Source organism: Bufo bufo, chromosome 6 (assembly GCF_905171765.1).
Source record: "Bufo bufo chromosome 6, aBufBuf1.1, whole genome shotgun sequence".
Lineage (NCBI taxonomy): Eukaryota > Metazoa > Chordata > Amphibia > Anura > Bufonidae > Bufo > Bufo bufo.
In genome coordinates, this window is record NC_053394.1 from 413,174,082 (window position 1) to 413,197,628 (window position 23,547).

General features: G+C 48.7%; 1 long non-coding RNA gene across 1 annotated transcript; it reads right to left on the reverse strand.

Moving 5' to 3' along the window:
• Nucleotides 1-23,307, reverse strand: LOC121004987. Its single transcript, XR_005779851.1, has 3 exons — nt 23,190-23,307; nt 7,487-7,490; nt 1-971 (listed from the first exon to the last, which is right to left on the reverse strand). It is a non-coding gene; the product is annotated as an uncharacterized LOC121004987 (long non-coding RNA).
• Nucleotides 23,308-23,547: the final 240 nt, after the last annotated feature.

Here is a 23,547-nt window from a genome sequence, read left to right on the forward strand (position 1 = left end):
TTGTGTAGTTGTGCATTATAGGGATGTGTGGTGTTCTGCTGGACATGGAAGAGTTAACTGGGTGTTTTGTGGTTCTGTGTAGAGCGCCCTCTATTGGAATTACAGCCTGGTGAATGACGTGTATATTCAGGCTGGTGGAAACCTCCCAAACCAGTACCGGAGCAAGCAGCGTCGTGTAGAGCGCCCTCTATTGGAAGTAGACTGGTGAATGACGTTCATATATACAGTGTACATGCTGCCAGGAACCTCTCAATGACAAGCGTGACTGAGCGGAGGAGCTGTACTATTGCAGCGTTGTGTAGAGCGCCCTCTATTGGAAGTAGACTGGTGAATGACGTTCATATATACAGCGTACATGCTGCCAGGAACCTCTCAATGACAAGCGTGACTGAGCGGAGGAGCTGTACTACTGCAGCGTCGTGTAGAGCGCCCTCTATTGGAATCACAGACAAACAAGCGGCTAGGAACCTTCATTTTGAGCAGCTTCTGCCCATAGAGAGACACTAATTGTGCTGCTGAAGCTGTTGTCTAGACTCGCGCCCTCTAATAGAATTACAGTTACCCGAGCTGAGTACGAGCTGCGTGGAAATGTATGTGAAGTTATCGTGTAGAGCGCCCTCTATTGGAAATGCAAACTGTGACTGACCTTTATGGACACAAGCCGAGCAGAGTAAATGTACAATATTAGCGGCGTTTAGTGAAAGCGCGGCAGTTTCTTTCGTCCAATTTGTGCTGCTGTTCAGGAAAGGGTTAACCCGTCCTCTGGCGTGCTGTGAGAAGTGGCCGTGTACAGCGCCCTCTATCGGCTTACAGATGCTGTGGCTGCGGACGTGAGAGATGATGAAACGCAGTGCAGCGCCCTCTATCGGCTGATCCTGTGTCTGCTGGCGTGATAAAATGCCGTGCAGCGCCCTCTATGGGCTGATACTGTGGCTACTGACGTGCTTGAAATGCCGTGCAGCGCCCTCTATCTGCTAAGACTACTTTCACACTTGCGTTTGGTGCGGATCCGTTCAGATAATACAACTGTCTGAATCTGTTCAGAACGGATCCGTTTGTATTATCTTTAGGCCTCATGCACACGACCGTTGTTGTGTTCCGTGTCCGTTGTTCTGTTTTCCGTGATTTTCTGCGGACCCATTGAAAGTCAGTTGAAAACTCGGCCAAAGCACTGTTTGTCATCCGCGTCCGTGATCCGTAGATTCAGTCCGTCCAAAAAATATGACCTGTCCTATTTTTTTTGCGGATAACGGTTTGCGGACCCATTCAAGTCAATGTGTCCGCGAAAAAACGCGGAGGCACACAAGATTGTCATCCGCGTCCGTTTTTTTTCTATCATTTGCAAAGCAAACTTGACTTACATTTTTTTTTACTTTCCTTCATGTCTGGTAATCCTCCAAAAATAAAGGAAGACACACGGAAACAAAAACGGAAAAGGATCACGGAACAACGGACCCCCATTTTGCGGAACGGAACACAACAACGGTCGTGTGCATGAGGCCTTAGGCTCCATTCACACGTCCGTGGTGTGTTGCGGACAAGAATAGGACATGTTCTATCTTTTGCGGAGCTGCGGACCTGAAGATCGGGGCCGCGCTCCGCAAATGCGGATGCTGACAGCACACTGTGTGCTGTCCGCATCCATTCCGTCCCCATAGAAAATTAATGGGTCCGCACCCGTTCCGCTAAATTGTGAATGCGGACCCATTTGCGGACGTGTGAATGGAGCCTTAACATAGCCAAGACGGACCCGTTTTGAACATCATTGAAAGTCAATGGAGGACGGATCTGTTTTCTTGTAAAATTCTTTTTATTAAAGTTTTTTAAAACAAATAAAACAAAAAATACTTTTCCATGATACAGAGAAAATATCAAATATAGGAGTTCAGACTTGATTATGACTTACATTGTGTGTCAGGACGGATCCGTTTGGCTCAGTTTCATCAGACGGACAGCAAAAGAGCATGTGATGGATCATGTGATGGATCATGTGATGACCAGAGTGATGTCACCACAGGTCCTTGACCTGTAAAGAATGCTCACCACAGGTCCTGTTCAACAAAGGAGACAGAAGGAGATGCCGGGCTACACGATAAAGAGGACTAAGGTGAGTCAAATTTTTTATTTTTATTTTTTAACCCCTCCAGCGCTATTTTACTATGCATTCTGTATTCAGAATGCCATTATTTTCCCTTATAACCATGTTATAAGGGGAAATAATAATGATCGGATCTCCATCCCGATCGTCTCCTAGCAACCGTGCATGAAAATTGCACCGCATCCGCACTTGCTTGCGTATACTTGCGATTTTCACGCAACCCCATTCACTTCTATGGGGCCTGCGTTGCGTGAAAAACGCAGAATATAGAGCATGCTGCGATTTTCACGCAACGCATAAGTGATGCGTGAAAATCACCGCTCATGTGAACAGCCCCATAGAAATTAATGGGTCGGTATTCAGTGCGGGTGCAATGCGTTCACCTCACGCATCGCATCCGCGCGGAATACTCGCCCGTGTGAAACCAGCCTAAGACTGGACCAAAAAGGTATTCCCCCTCACATGGGACTCCACAGAGTTTCGATTTGGAAGCAATATCCCCACTCCAATTTTTTAGCCATAGCGTTCTGCGCGCTGAGTTAGATAAAGCTGCCGATCTGGCTGCCAAACTAACTGAGTCAGCAGAGGCATCCGCCAGAAAGTCGGCTGCCTTCCTAATCGTAGGGCGGGAGGTCAAGATATCTTTCCGGGGGTACCTATAGAGGGGCTAGACTCTAGCTCGGCTAACCAGACAATAAGAGACCGGGCCGTGCAAGTGGAGGCTATGCTGGGCCAAAAGGAGGAGGTCGATGCCTCCCAAGCCCCTTTAAGAAAGGCATCCACCTTTTTATCCAGAGGGTCCTTTAACCACCTCACCCAGTGCTTAAACACCCTGAAAGACCAGGCCACTTTTTACACTTCTGACCTACACTACTTTCACCGTTTATTGCTCGGTCATGCAACTTACCACCCAAATGAATTTTACCTCCTTTTCTTCTCACTAATAGAGCTTTCATTTGGTGGTATTTCATTGCTGCTGACATTTTTACTTTTTTTGTTATTAATCGAAATTTAACGATTTTTTTGCAAAAAAATGACATTTTTCACTTTCAGTTGTCAAATTTTGCAGAAAAAACGACATCCATATATAAATTTTGCTCTAAATTTATTGTTCTACATGTCTTTGATAAAAAAAAAATGTTTGGGTAAAAAAAAATATGGTTTGGGTAAAAGTTATAGCGTCTACAAACTATGGTACAAAAATGTGAATTTCCGCTTTTTGAAGCAGCTCTGACTTTCTGAGCACCTGTCATGTTTCCTGACCCCACAAATGACCCCATTTCGGAAAGTACACACCCTAAGGTATTCGCTGATGGGCATAGTGAGTTCATAGAACTTTTTATTTTTTGTCACAAGTTAGTGGAAAATGATGATTTTTTTTTTTTTTTTCTTACAAAGTCTCATATTCCACTAACTTGTGACAAAAAATAAAAAGTTCTATGAACTCACTATGCCCATCACGAAATACCTTGGGGTGTCTTCTTTCCAAAATGGGGTCACTTGTGGGATAGTTATACTGCCCTGGCATTCTAGGGGCCCAAATGTGTGGTAAGGAGTTTGAAATCAAATTCTGTAAAAAATGACCTGTGAAATCCGAAAGGTGCTCTTTGGAATATGGGCCCCTTTGCCCACCTAGGCTGCAAAAAAGTGTCACACATCTGGTATCTCTGTATTCAGTAGAAGTTGAGGAATGTGTTTTGGGGTGTCTTTTTACATATACCCATGCTGGGTGAGATAAATATCTTGGTCAAATGCCAACTTTGTATAAAAAAATGGGAAAAGTGGTCTTTTGCCAAGATATTTCTCTCACCCAGCATGGGTATATGTAAAATGACACCCCAAAACACATTCCCCACCTTCTCCTGAGTACGGAGATACCAGATGTGTGACACTTTTTTGCAGCCTAGGTGGGCAAAGGGGCCCATATTCCAAAGAGCACCTTTCGGATTTCACAGGTCATTTTTTACAGAATTTGATTTCAAACTCCTTACCACACATTTGGGCCCCTAGAATGCCAGGGCAGTATAACTACCCCACAAGTGACCCCATTTTGGAAAGAAGAGACCCCAAGGTATTCGCTGATGGGCATAGTGAGTTCATGGAAGTTTTTATTTTTTGTCACAAGTTAGTGGAATATGAGACTTTGTAAGAAAAAAAAAACCCATCATTTTCCGCTAACTTGTGACAAAAAATAAAAAATTCTAGGAACTTGCCATGCCCCTCACGGAATACCTTGGGGTGTCTTCTTTCCAAAATGGGGTCACTTGTGGGGTAGTTATACTGCCCTGGCATTTTCCAGGGGCCCAAATGTGTGGTAAGTAGGTAAATGACCTGTGAAATCCGAAAGGTGCTCTTTGGAATGTGGGCCCCTTTGCCCACCTAGGCTGCAAAAAAGTGTCACACATCTGGTATCTCCGTACTCAGGAGAAGTTGAGGAATGTGTTTTGGGGTGTCTTTTTACATATACCCATGCTGGGTGAGAGAAATATCTTGGCAAAAGACAACTTTTCCCATTTTTTTATACAAAGTTGGCATTTGACCAAGATATTTATCTCACCCAGCATGGGTATATGTAAAAAGACACCCCAAAACACATTCCTCAACTTCTCCTGAATACAGAGATACCAGATGTGTGACACTTTTCTGCAGCCTATGTGGGCAAAGGTGCCCAAATTCCTTTTAGGAGGGCATTTTTAGACATTTGGATACCAGACTTCTTCTCACGCTTTGGGGCCCCTAAAATGCCAGGGCAGTATAAATACCCCACATGTGACCCCATTTTGGAAAGAAGACACCCCAAGGTATTCAATGAGGGGCATGGCGAGTTCATAGAAAAAAAAAAAAATTGCCACAAGTTAGCGGAAATTGATTTTTTTGATTTTGTTCTCACAAAGTCTCCCTTTCCGCTAACTTGGGACAAAAATTTCAATCTTTCATGGACTCAATATGCCCCTCAGCAAATACCTTGTGGTGTCTTCTTTCCAAAATGGTGTTATTTGTGGGGTGTTTGTACTGCCCTGGCATTTGAGGGTCTCCGCAATCATTACATGTATGCCCAGCATTAGGAGTTTCTGCTATTCTCCTTATATTGAGCATACAGGTAATGAGATTTTTTTTTTCCGTTCAGCCGCTGGGCTGAAAGAAAAAAATGAACGGCACAGATTTCTTCATTCACATCGATCAATGTGGATGAAAAAATCTCTGCCAAAAAAAAAAAAGGAGGGGAAAGGCGTCTGCCAGGACATAGGAGCTCCGCCCAACATCCATACCCACTTAGCTCGTATGCCCTGGCAAACCCGATTTCTCCATTCACATCAATCGATGTGGATGAATAAATCATTGCCGGGATTTTTTTTTTTTATATATATACAAAGTGTTTGCCAAAGTATATGAACACCGCCACCTCCTCAGCTCATATGCCTCGGCAAACGTATCTTTTACTGCAGAGGAGAAATCTCGTCTTGCAGCGCCGCATACACCGACTTGCGTGTAATCTGACAGCAGCGCAATGCTTCTGTCCGAATGCACATCAGTGCTGCAGCTGGTCGATCGGTTGGTCCACCTGAAAGGTAAAAAAAACAAAACAAAAAAGAAAAAACCAGGCCGCAAAGCAATAACTTTATTAACTTTAGAACAGAACATATTAACTTTTTTTAAACTTTAACTTTTTTTACTTACCGGTAATTTTTTTTTTGTTTAGTTTTTTTTACCTTTATAGAACAAACCTCTCCTTCCCCATGGGACAATGTGCAAAGCGCAAATCGCCCAAAGATGTGGCAAAGTACGTTATGCACTTTATCCCAGGTGAAAGGAGAGGTTTGCAGCAGCTGAGAGTAAAAGGGCCCTAATAGCCCTGTGTGCCTGTCCTGTGAGATGCAATCCCTATGCTAAGTGTACCTGTGTGTGGTACTTCCGGAAACACTCTCCATAGCATAGGGCAGGGTGGTCAGCACAGTCAGGACAGAAATAGCGGGTGTCACGCCTTATTCCACTCCTGCTACAGACACGACATCTTTTTCGGGGTGACGGTTGGGTTGAGGTACCAGGAACGACACTGGGGAAATGTCGCTCGTGTAGACGGCTAACTACACTGGTGGATGGGGCCACGGAACCTCCTGGGTAAAGGAGGTTCGCGATGATCTCTTCCTGGAATTTGAGGAAAGATCGTGTTCTCCCAGCCTTACTGTAGAGAACAAAACTATTGTACAGCGCCAATTGAATTAAATATACAGACACCTTCTTATACCAGCGTCTGGTTCTGCGGGAAACTAAATACGGAGACAACATCTGGTCATTGAAGTCCACCCCTCCCATGAGCTCATTATAGTCGTGGACACAGAGGGGCTTTTCAATGACACGGGTTGCTCGCTCAATTTGGATTGTCGTGTCTGCGTGAATGAAGGAGAGCATGTAAACGTCACGCTTGTCTCTCCATTTCACCGCGAGCAGTTCTTCGTTACACAAGGCAGCCCTCTCCCCCCTTGCAAGACGGGTGGTTACAAGCCGTTGGGGGAAGCCCACGCGACTAGTTCGCGCGGTGCCACAGGCGCAAATCCGTTCTAGAAACAAATGCCTAAAGAGGGCCACACTTGTGTAGAAATTGTCCACATAAAGATGGTACCCCTTGCCGAATAAGGGTGACACCAAGTCCCAGACTGTCTTTCCACTGCTCCCCAGGTAGTCAGGGCAACCGACCGGCTCCAGGGTCTGATCTTTTCCCTCATAGATCCGAAATTTGTGGGTATAGCCTGTGGCCCTTTCACAGAGCTTATACAATTTGACCCCATACCGGGCACGCTTGCTTGGGATGTATTGTTTGAAGCCAAGGCGCCCGGTAAAATGTATTAGGGACTCGTCTACGCAGATGTTTTGCTCAGGGGTATACAAATCTGCAAATTTCTGGTTGAAATGGTCTATGAGGGGCCGAATTTTGGTGTTGAGGTGGTGTTGTCGCTAAAATGCAGAAAACGCAGGATGGTCTCAAATCGTGTCCTGGACATAGCAGCAGAGAACATGGGCATGTGATGAATCGGGTGCGTTGACCAATATGACCGCAATTCATGCTTTTTTGTCAGGCCCATGTTGAGGAGAAGGCCCAGAAAAATTTTAAGTTCGGAAACTTGGACTGGTTTCCACCGGAAAGGCTGGGCATAATAGCTTCCCGGTTTTCGGGTATAAATTGTGTGGCATACCGGTTTGTCTCTGCCACGACTAAGTCCAAGAGCTCCGCAGTCAAGAACAGCTCAAAAAATCCCAGGGCAGAACCGATTTGAGCCGTCTCAACCCGAACTCCAGACTGGGCGGTGAAAGGGGGAACTACTGGTGCGGCTGAAGTTGGTGACTGCCAATCAGGGTTTGCCAGCACCTCAGGGACTCTAGGGGCTCTACGGGCCTATCTGTGCGGTGGCTGCGACGGGGTAACTATTGCACGTGCCACCGTACCAGCTTCAACTGCCCTTCTGGTGCTCGCCACGTCACCATGTTGTACGGCAGTGCTGGTACTAGGTCCAGGAAGGGCTGCGCTGCTGGTGTATGCCTCACCACGTGATCCGGCAGCGACAGCCCCACTCTGCTGCTCTTGAAGCGGATCCTGCGCAACCTGTGGTCTAGCGACATGGGGCCGGGTACACCTGGTGCTGCCAGGGACCTCCACCACCTCGTCCGAACTTTGGGTCAGAGAGCCACTGCTTTCCACAGGTTCATATTCTGACCCGCTAGATTCGTCAGATGAGGGTTCCCACTCCTCATCCGACTGGGTCAGAATCCTGTAGGCCTCTTCAGAAGAATACGCCCTGTTTGACATTTTGGACTACTAAATTTAGGGGTATTCCCTGAGACTACCCAAGAAAAAAAGCAAGCCTGTCTTACAAAGGGGAGGCTAGCGAAGTACCGGAGGCTGCTGCGGTTGATAAAAAATATCAAAACTGATTTTTTTTATCGCCGCAGTGCGTGTAAAGTGAATGTGCAGTGATCAAAAAAAAAAATTTTTTGGTCACTGCGGTGGGGCGGGCGTGGGTGAACGCACGTGTGGGCGACCGATCAGGCCTGATCGGGCAAACACTGCGTTTTGAGTGGAGGGCGAGCTAAGGTGACACTAATACTATTATAGATCTGACCGTGATCAGTTTTGATCACTTACAGATACTATAAAAGTACAAATGCTGATTAGCGATACGCTAATCAGCGAATAAAAGTGACTGCGGTGCGGTGGGGTGGGCGCTAACTGACGCTAACTACCTAACCAAGGGGCCTAAACTATCCCTAAAACCTAACAGCCAATACTAGTGAAAAAAAAAAGTGATCACTTTTTGTCTTTCACTAGTGATTGACAGGGGCGATCAAAGGGGTGATCAAAGGGTTAATTGGGGTGCAGGGGGGTGATCAGGGGCTACAGTGAAGTGTTTGGTGCTACTCACTGTGAAGTCTGCTCCTCTGCTGGATCCAACCGACGAAAAGGACCAGCAGAGGAGCAGAGAAGCCATATAACAGATCATATTTACTAATATGATCTGTTATATGGCTTGTGATTGGATTTTTTAAAAATCGCCAGCCTGCCAGCCAATGATCGTTGCTGGCAGGCTGGTGACGAACTTCTTCTTTAACTTTTGCCGGCCCGCGATGCGCATGCGCGGGCCGGCTTTGAGCGAAATCTCGCGTCTCGCGAGATGACGCGTATATGCGTGACTCTGCGCAGCGCTGCCACCTCCGGAACGCGATCCTGCGTTAGGCGGTCCGGAGGTGGTTAATATTCCTGTGTCCTCAAATGGTAGGGCCGTCTTCCTGGAGACCTTGGATATAGCCACATTAATTCTAGGCACCTTATCCCAAGAGGCAGAATCTTCATCTTTAAAAGGATATTTACGTTTAAGATTTTTTTATATAAATACCCTCTTATTGGGTTTTTTCCACTCTCCTTTTATTAAAGCCGACACATTTTTATGTACTGGGAAGGTACCATGTTGTCTGGATTCCAACCCCCCAAACATAATATCTTGAAATGAGCGGGGTTCCCGAGTTTCCTCTATGACAGTGGTGCCCAACTATTTTTCGTCTGAGGGCTGCACTAGACTTGGTATAAATTTTGCGGGCCGGAACCAGGTAGCTTTGCCAGAAAGAAATGCAAACGTTGTGAGGGGGCACGTGTGAGCATTACTACTGTGAAGAGGGCACATATCTTGCATAACTACTGTGAGGGGGCACATATCTGGGCATAACTACTGTGAGGAGGGCACATATCAGGGCATAACTACTGTGAAGAGGGCACATATCTGGGCATAACTACTGTGAGGGGGCACATATCTGGGCATAACTACTGTGAAGAGGGCACATATCTGGGCATAACTACTGTGAGGGGGCACATATCTGGGCATAACTACTGTAAGGGGGCATGTGTGAGCATTACATCTGTGAAGAGGGCACATATCTTGGCATTATTACTGTGAGGGGGCACATATTTGGGCATAACTACTGTGAGGGGGCATGTGTGAGCATTAAGTCTGTGAAGAGGGCACATATCTTGGCATTATTACTGTGAGGGGGCATGTGATGTATACATGTGTGTAATGTATGTAGTGCAGTATGTGATGATCACACACTGCACTACATACATTACACACATGTATACATCACATACTGCGCTGTCACCTTCTTCTGCAGGTCTACCTTGATGTCTGGTCTTTAGGCTTCAGTCAGATCCTCCACCGCCATGCTTGTGCCGTGTGCCCGACACCACCAGGAGCTGGCCCCTCCTCCTTTCATCTCCCGCCGGCTTCTCCTACAGCAGGGCGCTCTATCGCTCTAGTGCCCGCCCAATCTTAACAATCAGGGGCGTAGCTAGAAATGACTGGGCCCCATAGCAAAAAAATTATTGGCCCCCCCTCCCGGATCTCCCACCCCCACATACCTATCGGACCTCCCACCCCTTCCAGAGCTCCCACCCAAATACCCCTCCAGGACCTCCCACCCCAACATCCCCCTAAGTGTCCTCCACAGATCCCCCCTTCAGTGTCGTCCACAGATCCCCCCTTCAGTGTCCTCCACAGATCCCCCCTTCAGTGTCCTCCACAGATCCCCCCCTTCAGTGTCCTCCACAGATCCACCCCTTCAGTGTCCTCCACAGATCCACCCCTTCAGTGTCCTCCACAGATCCACTCCTTCAGTGTCCTCCACAGATCCACCCCTTCAGTGTCCTCCACAGATCCACCCCTTCAGTGTCCTCCACAGATCCCCCCCTTCAGTGTCCTCCACAGATCCCCCCCTTCAGTGTCCTCCACAGATCCACCCCTTCAGTGTCCTCCACAGATCCACCCCTTCAGTGTCCTCCACAGATCCCCCCCACCCAGAGCCACTTCCTAGCTAATTTATTCACTGCACTTGCCTCTGTGAAATTGAAGAGAAGCGCCGTAATCTCGCACAGGCAGAGGCCATGAAGACGGTGCATGCGCACTTCGATGCCTCTGCCAGTGCGCCTGTGCGAGATTACGGCGCTTCTCTTCAATTTCACAGAGGCAAGTGCAGTGAATAAATTAGCTAGGAGGCGGGGCTGGGCGGGGAGATTGCAGGCATAGGCAGCATCGCTTTGGTGCCTGTGCCGTTCGCAGCGCGCCCTGCAATGATAAAGTCCGGTCACTGCGCGGGTCGCATGACACGGCTTCGCGGGCCGCATTTGGCCCGCGGGCCGTAGGTTGGGCATCACTGCTCTATGACCATGGTCGAGCGGATGGCTTTAAAGGAGCTTTTCAGTGTCTTCTACAGGGAAGCAGGGTCTCCCCCCCCCCATTTCTTCCTCCCCAGAAGAGGTCTGAGAAGAAACATCAGAGGGCCCAAATACCGAAGAAGGGGCCTCCCCCTCGTCTGACGAAGGGGGTTCCCTAGAGCACTCTCTACGCTTAGGTCTTTGCTGTTTTTTGGCAGCCTCGGATGCGTTAACTTCTGAGCGGACTAATGCTTGTAGGCACTTATAAAAAGAGGGAGATTCCTCAGCCACCGTCTTATCTATACAGGGCTGGCACATTTTCTTATCCCAGTCAGAAGATAACCCCACTCTGCATAAGGCGAACTCCTTATTCTTCTTTTTAGAAACTACTTTTTTGGGCCTAACTGGAGCAAGAGGGACGGTAAGCTCCTCAGAAAGCTTGTCTTCTTCCATACCTGCAGTGTAGAAGTTCAGCCCAGGTCAAAAGGGAGACGCCGGCCGATGAAACTCGCGCTCTACTCATAGGGCGTCTGGAGATGATGTCACTGCCGACGCACTGAAGCCGGTCACGTGACTTCAGGAGCGCTCCACGGCCTGCTCATAGCCGGAGCCACTCCTCTTCCCCCCCCTGGTGGCCGGCGTTTCTTCTTCAGGGCGCATCCAATGATGCTGCCCGCTTCTCCAGAGCTCCCGCACACTGACCGCCCCCTCCGGAGCTCAGCTGTGCCTCTGCCTGCCCTTAGCGCACCACCGGATGCCGCCAAACTTACCAGGGACTTGCACACTGAAGGGGAGGAGAGTGTCCGCCAATTTTATTCTGCAGGTTTCCTGTCTCTGTGGGGCGGATCCTCCTCTCTCCGGTGGTGCTGTCATGGGCGATAGGAAAAAAATGCCACCACCACAAATCTAATGTATGGAAAAGTTTATTGCAATTTTTGGAAGCTTCCTAGGATCTGCCATGATTTTGGATCAGTGGGGTCCGACTTCTGGCACCAATCCTGAGAATGCAGGGGCCGAGACATAGAGGAAGAAATACTGAATGTACCGCACTGAATGAAAAACACACACCATAGAAAACGCTGCGATTTCTCCTGGAGGCAAAGATGATGCGTGAAAAATGACAGAATATGAATGGGTCAGAATTCAGTACAGATGCTGTGCGTTCACTACACGTATCGCGTCCGGGCGGAAAACTCACTCGTGTGATAGAGGCCTAAGAACGGATTAAATTAAAGGAGTTTTCCATCTTGTAAAATGAGATATCGCCCAGATACTGTATGCCAGCACTTTCTGATCGGGGGGCTCCAGCTGCAGTGTAATCACAGGACTGCAGGGTGTACAGACGAAACCTGACAGCTAATACCCCTGGACTAAGCCTCCAATATCAGGGTCACAATAAGACATATATGTATATACACGACTTGTCACATGGTCCTATAGGAGGGCAGGAAATGGTTAACTTGCAAGGTGTTAGTTGCTGTGTGCAGCGCCCTCTGTTGGTTCTATGACTTTTCTGTTCTCCTTCCCCACCACAGGGAGCAGCTGGGGGAGGGGGGATCGGACAGGTGGGATTGTTTCCTCAGAGCCGGGGTGTGCTGTCTGTACAGTGGTGCTGATGTCCATACAGCTCCACAGCAGTGGTGGATCCAGGCGGGGGCAACGGGGAAATTGGGGAAATTGCCCCCCCCCAGCTGGCGGCGGGGCACAGGGAGATGAACGCTTCAATTGTGGAAGCGCTCATCTCCATAGTCATCTGTATCGCCGTCCTCAGGACAGCGATACAGATTACTGTGCTGAGGCAGGGGAGGGAGAGGCGTGTCCCGTTCCCTTCCTCTGATAGGCTGCAGGCACGAGGGCGGCAGCCTATCAGAGGCCGGCGCAGGCGGCGCGATGACATCATTGCGCCGCCGCCTGAGCCGTACAGCGCAGGACACAGGCCTGCATCACTGACATGGAGGTAAGTATGTGTTTTTAAAAAAAATATATACAATACTTTTACTGGCACAGGGGGGGCTGTTATTACTGGCACATGGGGGGAGCTGTTATTACTGGCACAGGGGGGGGCTATTACTGGCACAGGGGGGGGCTTTTATTACTGGCACGGGGGGGCTGTTATTACTGGCACAGGGGGGGGCTGTTATTACTGGCACAGGGGGGGGGCTGTTATTACTGGCACGGGGGGGGGCTGTTATTACTAACACGGGGGGGCTGTTATTACTGGCACGGGGGGGGCTGTTATTACTGGCACAGGGGGGGCTGTTATTACTGGCACAGGGGGGGGGCTGTTATTACTGGCACAGGGGGGGCTGTTATTACTGGCACAGGGGGGGCTGTTATTACTGGCACAGGGGGGGCTGTTATTACTGGCACAGGGGGGGCTGTTATTACTGGCACAGGGGGGGCTGTTATTACTGGCACGGGGGGGCTGTTATTACTGGCACGGGGGGGCTGTTATTACTGGCACAGGGGGGGCTGTTATTACTGGCACGGGGGGGCTGTTATTACTGGCACGGGGGGGCTGTTATTACTGGCACGGGGGGGGCTGTTATTACTGGCACGGGGGGGCTGTTATTACTGGCACGGGGGGGGCTGTTATTATTGGCACGGGGGGGGGCTGTTATTACTGGCATGGGGGGGGCAGTTATTACTGGCACGGGGGGCAGTTATTACTGGCACGGGGGGGCAGTTATTACTGGCACGGGGGGGCAGTTATTACTGGCACTGGGGGGGCTGTTACTACTGGCACTGGGGGGCTGTTACTACTGGCACTGGGGGGGCTGTTACTACTGGCACTGGGGGGGCTGTTATTACTGGCACAGGGGGGGCTGTTATTACTGGCACAGGGGGGGCTGTTATTACTGGCACAGGGGGGGCTGTTATTACTGGCACAGGGGGGGGCTGTTATTACTGGCACAGGGGGGGCTGTTATTACTGGCACAGGGGGGGCTGTTATTACTGGCACAGGGGGGGCTGTTATTACTGGCACAGGGGGGGCTGTTATTACTGGCACAGGGGGGGGCTGTTATTACTGGCACAGGGGGGGCTGTTATTACTGGCACAGGGGGGGCTGTTATTACTGGCACAGGGGGGGCTGTTATTACTGGCACAGGGGGGGCTGTTATTACTGGCACAGGGGGGGGCTGTTATTACTGGCACAGGGGGGGGGGCTGTTATTACTGGCACGGGGGGGGGGGCTGTTATTACTGGCACTGGGGGGGCTGTTATTACTGGCACGGGGGGGCTGTTATTACTGGCACGGGGGGGCTGTTATTACTGGCACGGGGGGGCTGTTATTACTGGCACGGGGGGGGATGTTATTACTGGCACGGGGGGGCAGTTATTACTGGCACGGGGGAGCAGTTATTACTGGCACGGGGGGCAGTTATTACTGGCACGGGGGGCAGTTATTACTGGCACGGGGGGGCAGTTATTACTGGCACTGGGGGGGGCTGTTATTACTGGCACTGGGAGGGCTGTTATTACTGGCACTGGGGGGGCTGTTATTATTGGCACAGGGGGGGCTGTTATTACTGGCACAGGGGGGGCTGTTATTACTGGCACGGGGGGGCTGTTATTACTGGCACAGGGGGGGCTGTTATTACTGGCACAGGGGGGGCTGTTATTACTGGCACAGGGGGGGCTGTTATTACTGGCACAGGGGGGGCTGTTATTACTGGCACAGGGGGGGCTGTTATTACTGGCACAGGGGGGGCTGTTATTACTGGCACAGGGGGGGCTGTTATTAATACTGGCACATGGGGGGGCTGTTATTAATACTGGCACATGGGGGGCTGTTATTAATACTGGCACATGATTGGGGGCACTATAGGGGCATCTACTGAGGCCACAAAGAAGGGTATTTTATATGGGGCGCTCTGTACAGTACAATTTTATACTGGGACATATTATGTTGGGTACTGTGGGCAAGGGGGGAGAGGAGTACTATGGGGTCACCTACGGGGGGCACTAAAAAGGGGTATTTTATACTTGCAAATTATGGGGGACACTGAGGGCATCTACTGGAGCATTTTATACTGGTACATTATGGGGGGCACTAGGAGGAAGGAGAGTGTGGAGCACTATGGGGCCATTTACTGGGGGCACTATATAGGGGTATTTTATACTGGCACATTATGGGGGCACTATGGGGACATTAGCTCACCTGGGGGCATTACAAGGGGGTATTTTTTGCACTGTAAAATTATAAGGAGAATTATTTCTACTGGGGGGGCATTATGGTGGGCTTTATTACTCCCACATGGTATGACCCCCTAGTAGCAGCACCAGGCTATCCCTGCTCTGCTATCCCTCTGCCCCTTCTCCAAATCCTTATTATGAAATCTTTCTAGGATAAAACACAACATCAGCTCCACCGAGCCCCCGGCCAAGTGTGGAAGTGGCGTCCGAGATCCCTAAGGGCCAAGTCAAGTAATTGTAAGTTTTCATGTGAAATATGTTTGTTATACACATATAGCATACACTGTGCCACACAATATACAGTATACCGCTACACTGTGCTACACAATATACAGTATACCTCTACACTGTGCCACACAATGTACAGTATACCTCTACACTGTGCCACACAATATACAGTATACCGCTACACTGTGCTACACAATATACAGTATACCTCTACACTGTGCCACACAATGTACAGTATACCGCTACACAATATACAGTATGCCGCTACACTGTGCCACACACTATACAGTATACCTCTACACTGTGCCACACACTATACAGTATACCTCTACACTGTGCCACACAATATACAGTATACCTCTTCACTATGCCACACAATATACAGTATACCGCTACACTGTGTCACACAATATACAGTATACCTCTATACTGTGCCACACAATATACAGTATACCGCTACACTGTGCCACACAATGTACAGTATACCTCTATACTGTGCCCCACAATATACAGTATACCTCTACACTGTGCCCCACAATATACAGTATACCTCTACACTGTGCCACACAATATACAGTATACCACTACACTGTGCCACACAATGTACAGTATACCTCTATACTGTGCCCCACAATATACAGTATACCTCTACACTGTGCCCCACAATATACAGTATACCTCTACACTGTGCCACACAATATACAGTATACCACTACACTGTGCCACACAATGTACAGTATACCTCTACACTGTGCCACACAATATACAGTATACCTCTACACTGTGCCACACAATGTACAGTATACCTCTACACTGTGCCACACAATATACAGTATACCGCTACACTGTGCCACACAATATACAGTATACCTCTATACTGTGCCCCACAATATACAGTATACCTCTACACTGTGCCACACAATATACAGTATACCTCTACACTGTGCCACACAATATACAGTATACCTCTACACTGTGCCACACAATGTACAGTATACCTCTACACTGTGCCACACAATGTACAGTATACCACTACACTGTGCCACACAATATACAGTATACCTCTACACTGTGCCACACAATATACAGTATACTCTACACTGTGCCACACAATGTACAGTATACCACTACACTGTGCCACACAATATACAGTATACCTCTACACTATGCCACACAATGTACAGTATACCTCTACACTGTGTAGTCTGTTCTATAAGCACCATTGTTTTGTGGCGGCGGACAGAAAATAATCTGAAAGTGCCCCTCCCGAGACCAGGCTCTGGATCCGCCACTGCTCCACAGTGAATGATAATATAAAAATTAAGGGGCCTGTTCACACCGCCACGTGTACACATTTACAGGATCCATGACGTGTCTGTTTTCTTATGGATAGAATGGGTTTTTTTTTCTTTATTTTCATAAAGCAGCATAAAACCAGTAATGTGGGTAAGGCCTCATGCACACGGCCGTTGTTTTGGTCCGCATCCGAGCCGCAGTTTTTGCGGCTCGGATGCGGACCCATTCACTTCAATGGGGATGCAAAAGATGCGGACAGCCCTCCGTGTGCTGTCTGCATCCATTGTTCCGTTCCGTGACCCCGCAAAAAAAAATATAACCTGTCCTATTCTTGTCCGTTTTGCGGACAAGAATAGGCAGTTATATCAATGGCTGTCCATGCCATTCCGCAAATTGCAGAACGCACACGGATGCCATCCGTGTTTTGCGGATCCGCAATTTGCGGACCGCAAAACACATAACGGTCGTGTGCATGTAGCCTAAGAGAGATATTGAAGAGAGTGATCTCAGAGGTTGTGGTGTGTGAAGGATGCTCTGGGGAGGAAAGAGTTAACTTACTGGGGGCGCCATGTGACAGCGGCTGCACAGCGCCATCTATTGGTTTCACAGAAGGTTCTCTCCTTCCTTGGAGGAATTCTTTTCTGTTCACATAACAGAAGTGTTGGAAGCCAAAATCAGGAGTGGATGATAAAAGAAGGTAAATTATACAGGGCAGATACGACTTCTCCTCTTATTTTTAATTCACTTCTGGTTTTTGCTTCAAAAACTGCATCAGAAAACCTGCCCGTGTGTCTGCACCCTTATCCACAGCAATAGTTTTTATTCTGCATTCAGTGCACATTTCGCGATGCAAGTGTTTCTGCTTTGGGTTTCTTGGTCTTAACCGTAAAAACTGCACATTGGTTTTATTTCTTCAGGTGTCTGTTCAGACATACATTTTCACAGTCTACAGTAGCACCTCCATACCCCCTCCTTCCCATCCCCCACCCGTCAAACACTGTCTGCTTTGTATTAGGGCTTGTTCACACGAACGTGCCGTGTTTTGCATTCCGCAAAACACGGATGCCACCCGTGTGCCTTCCGCAATTTGCAGAACGGAACGGTTGGCCCATTATAGAAATGCCTATTCGTGTCTGCAAAACGGACAAGAATAGGGCATGATCTATCATTTTTGCGGGGCCACGGAAGGGAGCAACGGATGTGGACAGCACATGGAGTGCTGTCCGCATCTTTTGCGGCCACATTATAGTGAAGGGGTCCGCACCCAAGCCGCAAAAAATGCGGCTTGGATGCGGAACCAAGGCATAATTTGGTCAAGTGAATGAGCCCTTAGGCTGAAGTTGGTTTCTTAAAGGGGCTGTCCCACAAAAAATATTCTATTGTTTTCAAACCAGCACCTAGATCTGAATTCTTTTGTAATTGCATGTAATTAAAAATTTTGCATAGCCGCTGAATTATTCAATAAAATGTATCCGTATAGCGCCACCTGTTATTTGCTTTTTTCTTATAACTTTGACCTGCTCACTGAGATGGCCGCACATGCTCAGTATCATTCTTTATCCGTCTCCTGAGCTGTGATAGGGAGAGCTGAGACACGCCTCCTGAGCTGTGATAGGGAGAGCTGAGACACGCCTCCTGAGCTGTGATAGGGAGAGCTGAGACACGCCTTCTGAGCTGTGATAGGGAGAGCTGCGACACGCCCCTTTAGCTGCAGCAGAAAGGACACTCCCCTTGAGCTCTCAGCTTGATATAAATCTAGCAGAGAAATGAATGAGGTGATGTCTGGATCCATGTGAGGTACAGGGCTGGTTCTAGCTTAGTTAGAAAGAGATTGTCATGTACTATATGATGTCTGGTATTCATTTTTTACATTAGTCATGGAATAACCCCTTTAGGAGTGTAATAGATGGGTAGATTTTCTGCCTAATGATTGCTAACTTGTATGAACACTCATTAGCGATCATCTGGCAGCATGCTGAAAGATCAGGATCTGCCGTCAGCACACCACTTTAGAGCATGGGGACGAGCAATGGCATAGCGATTCCTCCTCCCCATGTAGTGGAGGAGATCACTACATGTAATAGAAGTGATCACCTCAGCAAGCGAGCAGGCGATTGCCAGAAAAAAAAGCTTCCCTCCCGACAATCATCTGCATGATCGAGGTGTCTTATACACCCTTTATTCATCAGTTTCTTAGACCTGTATTTCACCAACAGATTATCTGACCAATATCTGTCCAATCAGACCAATAGTTGGTGTGTATAACAAAATATTTGTGTATATAATTGGCCATCTGACCAATGACTGATCAGAAAATCTGTCGGTGTATGTGAGGAATATGGATTATCATTACCGGCAGCCCTGATTGTCATTTGATTCACCTTTTGGCATGTACACATTCTGTGTACATGCAAAATATGTTCTCATCCCCCAGCCATCTGCTGTCAGCTAGCAAGGGAGAAAGCCCCAGGGGTCCAGGATTCAAGGAGGCCCCAGGTGGATAAAGTCACACCTCAACCAGGCAGGTTGGAGGCAAGCTAATCCTGCATGGAAACCCCCAGCAGGAGGTCTCAGCCCTTGCCCAGGATCAATGATACCTCCCAGACATGTTGGCACCTACATTTCATAAGGAATTATGAATCGTCCGTCCATCCCAGGCATAATTCGGTTATCTTTTTGTGATCCTGGGGCAAGTTGTAGCCGGAACCCAGGCGGATCAATTGGGCCCGGAACCATCTTCCTGTGACATTCTGGTCTGGGACTATGAACCCTAAGGGGTTTTATGGGTCATTTTCTGCCAGCACCAGAGAAGGAGGAGTGGACCCTACCCATAGGCGGGGAGGGGAGCGGCCGGCTACAGGTCATAAGTCCATGCAAGCCAGCGGGTGGTGTCTTTTCTGAAGGGGGTCACATTGTGCCAATGTGTTTGGAGAGACCGGGAACCAGCTGACATCACTGCCCCCACGTGACTGCAGCCAACGACTATCCCACCATTATAACCCAAAGGAAATGTCATCTACCCGGTAACTGACTTTTGCTCTGCTTAACCCTGTTGTACCTATATCACCTGTATCTGTAACCTCAGACCACTGTATATATTCTTTGAGTATACTGTGTTATATCTAGTGAGTCCTTAAGGCAATTAAATATATAATTTTATCTTGTTCCCCACCTACCCGTTGCCTCCACCCTCCCAGCAGTGGCCGAACGCCTAACAACCCTACAGGAGGCACAAGAGAACATTATAGACAACCTCCAGCTTGCCCAGAGGCGCTTTAAACAAGGAGCAGACAGACGTCGCAAACCCACCCCGGGCTTCCATGTGGGAGACAAGGTGTGGCTGTCCACCAGGAACCTCAGATTGAAGGTCCCCTCCAAAAAATTTGCCCAAAGATACATGGGTCCGTTCCGGATCACCGCACAAATCAACGAGGTCACGTTCCGGCTCGACCTCCCGGACTCCATTAGGGTGCACCCTGTCTTCCATTGCTCTCTCCTCAAGCCATACGTGGAGAACACCTTCACAGGCCGCCACTCGCCCCCTCCACCACCTGTGAGGGTACAGGGTGAAGAAGAATACGTTGTCGCAAAGATCCTCGACTCCAGGATCCACCGGGGAAGACTACAATACCTAATTGGGTGGAAGGGTTACCCTCCCGTGGATAACTCCTGGGAGCGAGAAGAAAATGTCCACGCCCCCAGACTGGTAAAAGAGTTCCACCAACAGCACCCCGGTAAGCCTGCCCCTGCGGTGCCCAGAGGTCACCTTGGAAGGGGGGGAGTACTGTCGGGATTCGAACCCGTGACCAGCCACATCCCAGGCGGTAGCCCTGCTTACTAGGCTACCGTCCTTTCTGGACATTCCTCCCTGAAGCCTATTAGTTAACCTCAGTCTTGCCTAGCCTTGCTCATTACCCTTGATTCCCCACACCTGGTACTTCCCTATATAAGTCCAGCCCCTTGCACTCCAGTTTGCTGATTATTGAGCTCCTGAGCCTTGATCAAGCTTCTCCTCATCTGTTGCTCTTACTACTGCTGGAAGTCCACTGCTGACCAGGAATTGACTACCGACTACTCTTCTGCCTTATCCCTACCTACTGAACTGCTACCACCGTTGCCATCCGGATTGTCTGACCACGCTTACTACCTGCCTGCGGTCCTTGCCACTGGGCTCCACTCCTACCTCCAGCCAGCGGTCCTCTGACTCAGGTGAGCCTGTAGGACTGTTACATCTAAGTACGTGGCCGCTGACACCCCGAGGTCCAATCCCCTAGAATGTGATGTAATGTCCACCCCTGTTGATACTGTTATTGTTCATAACATGCCTGTTTATGGGGATGTGGGGATGGGGGATGTAATGTGTGCCTCTCCCCTCAAAGGGGAGGGGGACATTCACGCCAGCTGTGCTGAGGCCCCAGGGTGTGGCCAGCAAGCATGCTGGGACCTGTTGTCCTCTGGTGTGGCTACTGAGGGAACAAGCAAGGGGCAGACAGCTGCAGGGGAGGATGCCGCTCCCCTCCTCATAGGCGGGGAGGGGAGCGGCCGGCTACAGGTCATAAGCCCATGCAAGCCATTTCTAAAGGTGGTCATATCGTGCCAATGTGTTTGGAGAGACCGGGAACCAGCTGACATCACTGCCCCCACGTGACTGCAGCCAAGGACTATTTCACTATTATAACCCAAAGGAACTTTCATCTACCCGGTAACTGACGTATTGTTCTGCTTAACCCTGTTGTACCTATATCCCCTGTATCTGTAACCTCAGACCACTGTATATATTCTCTGTGTATATTGTGTCATCTAGTGTGCACTTAAGGCGATTAAATATATAATTTTATCTTGTATCTCGATCACGAATCCCCACGTCCATGTTTTGGCCTAGATATAAGCTACCGCGGGTTGGTTTTTCTCCCTATATAATCCCGTTAGCGGACCGGGCTTATATCAAACGAGAAGCTGGTGGCAGATACCCGGGCTGAGAGCGCTGTTTCACTGCGGCAGTGACCAGGCTGTCTTGTTGCCTCTCTGTGCCCGCGTGGACAGGAGGAGTCTGTGTAAACTGTACCAAGCTGACCTTACCTGCTCCTCTGGAGGGCATAACGTTACACTTTGGTAACAAGTGACCATACTGTGTCTCGCGAGCTCGACGTAGGTGACGTGAAGCGGGCACGAGGCGTGTTATTCGTCACTATGTAATACAGGCTTAATTTATAACATTTGTATATATTTTATGAATTTCGAGGACACCTTATCGCCAGTAATATAAAAAGTTGCAGTGAGCCGTCCTTAAATTAAATCAGTTAACAGGGGCATTAAAATACAAACAATGGGCACAAAAAAGTGTGATTTATAAACCTAAATGAATTCCGGCCACTGATCTGGCACTGCCAACATACAGAGGGTGACGCCCACATCAGATACAGTTGAGGTCAGTGGCACAAATTCATTTAACCCTTAAAAACACCAGTTACTTATTCAAATCAGTGAAAGTGTCCGTCTGTCCCCTTTGATGCCAGTATTTATGCCCAGGACCTGTTCGGGCCAGGCTGAACTCCACTGTACCTGATGTGAAGCGTCACCGTCTGTATGTTGGCACTGCCAGATCAGTGACCCAAATTCATTTCATTCTTTAAATCATACTTTTTTGTGCCCACTTTTATCCCTTTTTTTGTGCCGATCATTTGTATTTTAATGCCCCTTAGAAATTATTTTCTTTAAGGACGGCTCACTACAAATTTTTGTATTACTGACGATAAAGTGTCCTCAAAATTCATTTAAAAAAAAAACTAAATTACAAATGTTGTGAATAAGAAACCAACTTCCGCCTCGTCTGCTTTGTGGATTGGATTGTGTTCATTTGGGGATTGAACAGGAATGCTAGTGCCGCATGCATTGTGATGTGAGTACTACATGTGTTTGTGGGACATCTTGATTGTAATAAATGAACTTTTCAAGCAAAAAATACAGCATGGGAGTAGCTGTGCCGCCACTTTGTGTAGTTGTGCATTATAGGGATGTGTGGTGTTCTGCTGGACATGGAAGAGTTAATTGGGTGTTTTGTGGTTCTTGTGTAGAGCGCCCTCTATTGGAATTACAGCCTGGTGAATGACGTGTATATTCAGGCTGGTGGAAACCTCCCAAACCAGTGCCGGAGCAAGCAGCGTCGTGTAGAGCGCCCTCTATTGGAAGTAGACTAGTGAATGACGGTCATATATACAGTGTACATGCTGACAGGAACCTCTCAATGACGAGAGTGACTGAGCGGAGGAGCTGTACTACTGCAGCGTCGTGTAGAGCGCCCTCTATTGGAATCACAGACAAACAAGCGGCTAGGAACCTTCATTTTGAGCAGCTTCTGCCCATAGAGACACTAATTGTGCTGCTGAAGCTGTTGTCTAGAGCGCCCTCTAATAGAATTACAGTTACCCGAGCTGAGTACGAGCTGCGTGGAAATGTATGTGAAGTTATCGTGTAGCGCGCCCTCTATTGGAAATGCAAACTGTGACTGACATTTATGGACACAAGCCGAGCACAGAAAATGTACAATATTAGCGGCGTTTAGTGAAAGCGCGGCAGTTTCTTTCGTCCAATTTGTGCTGCTGTTCAGGAAAGGGTTAACCCGTCCTCTGGCGTGCTGTGAGAAGTGGCCGTGTACAGCGCCCTCTATCGGCTTACAGATGCTGTGGCTGCGGACGTGAGAGATGATGAAACGCAGTGCAGCGCCCTCTATCGGTTGATCCTGTGGCTGCTGGCGTGATAAAATGCCGTGCAGCGCCCTCTATGGGCTATAATAAAACTAGGCCTCTTTCACACTTGCGTTGTCCGGATCCGGCGTGTACTCCACTTGCCGGAATTACACGCCGGATCCGGAAAAACGCAAGTGTACTGAAATCATTTGAAGACGGAACCGTCTTCCAAATGCGTTCAGTGTTACTATGGCACCCAGGACGCTATTAAAGTCCTGGTTGCCATAGTAGGAGCGGGGAGCGGGGGAGCGTTATACTTACAGTCCGTGCGGCTCCCGGGGCGCTCC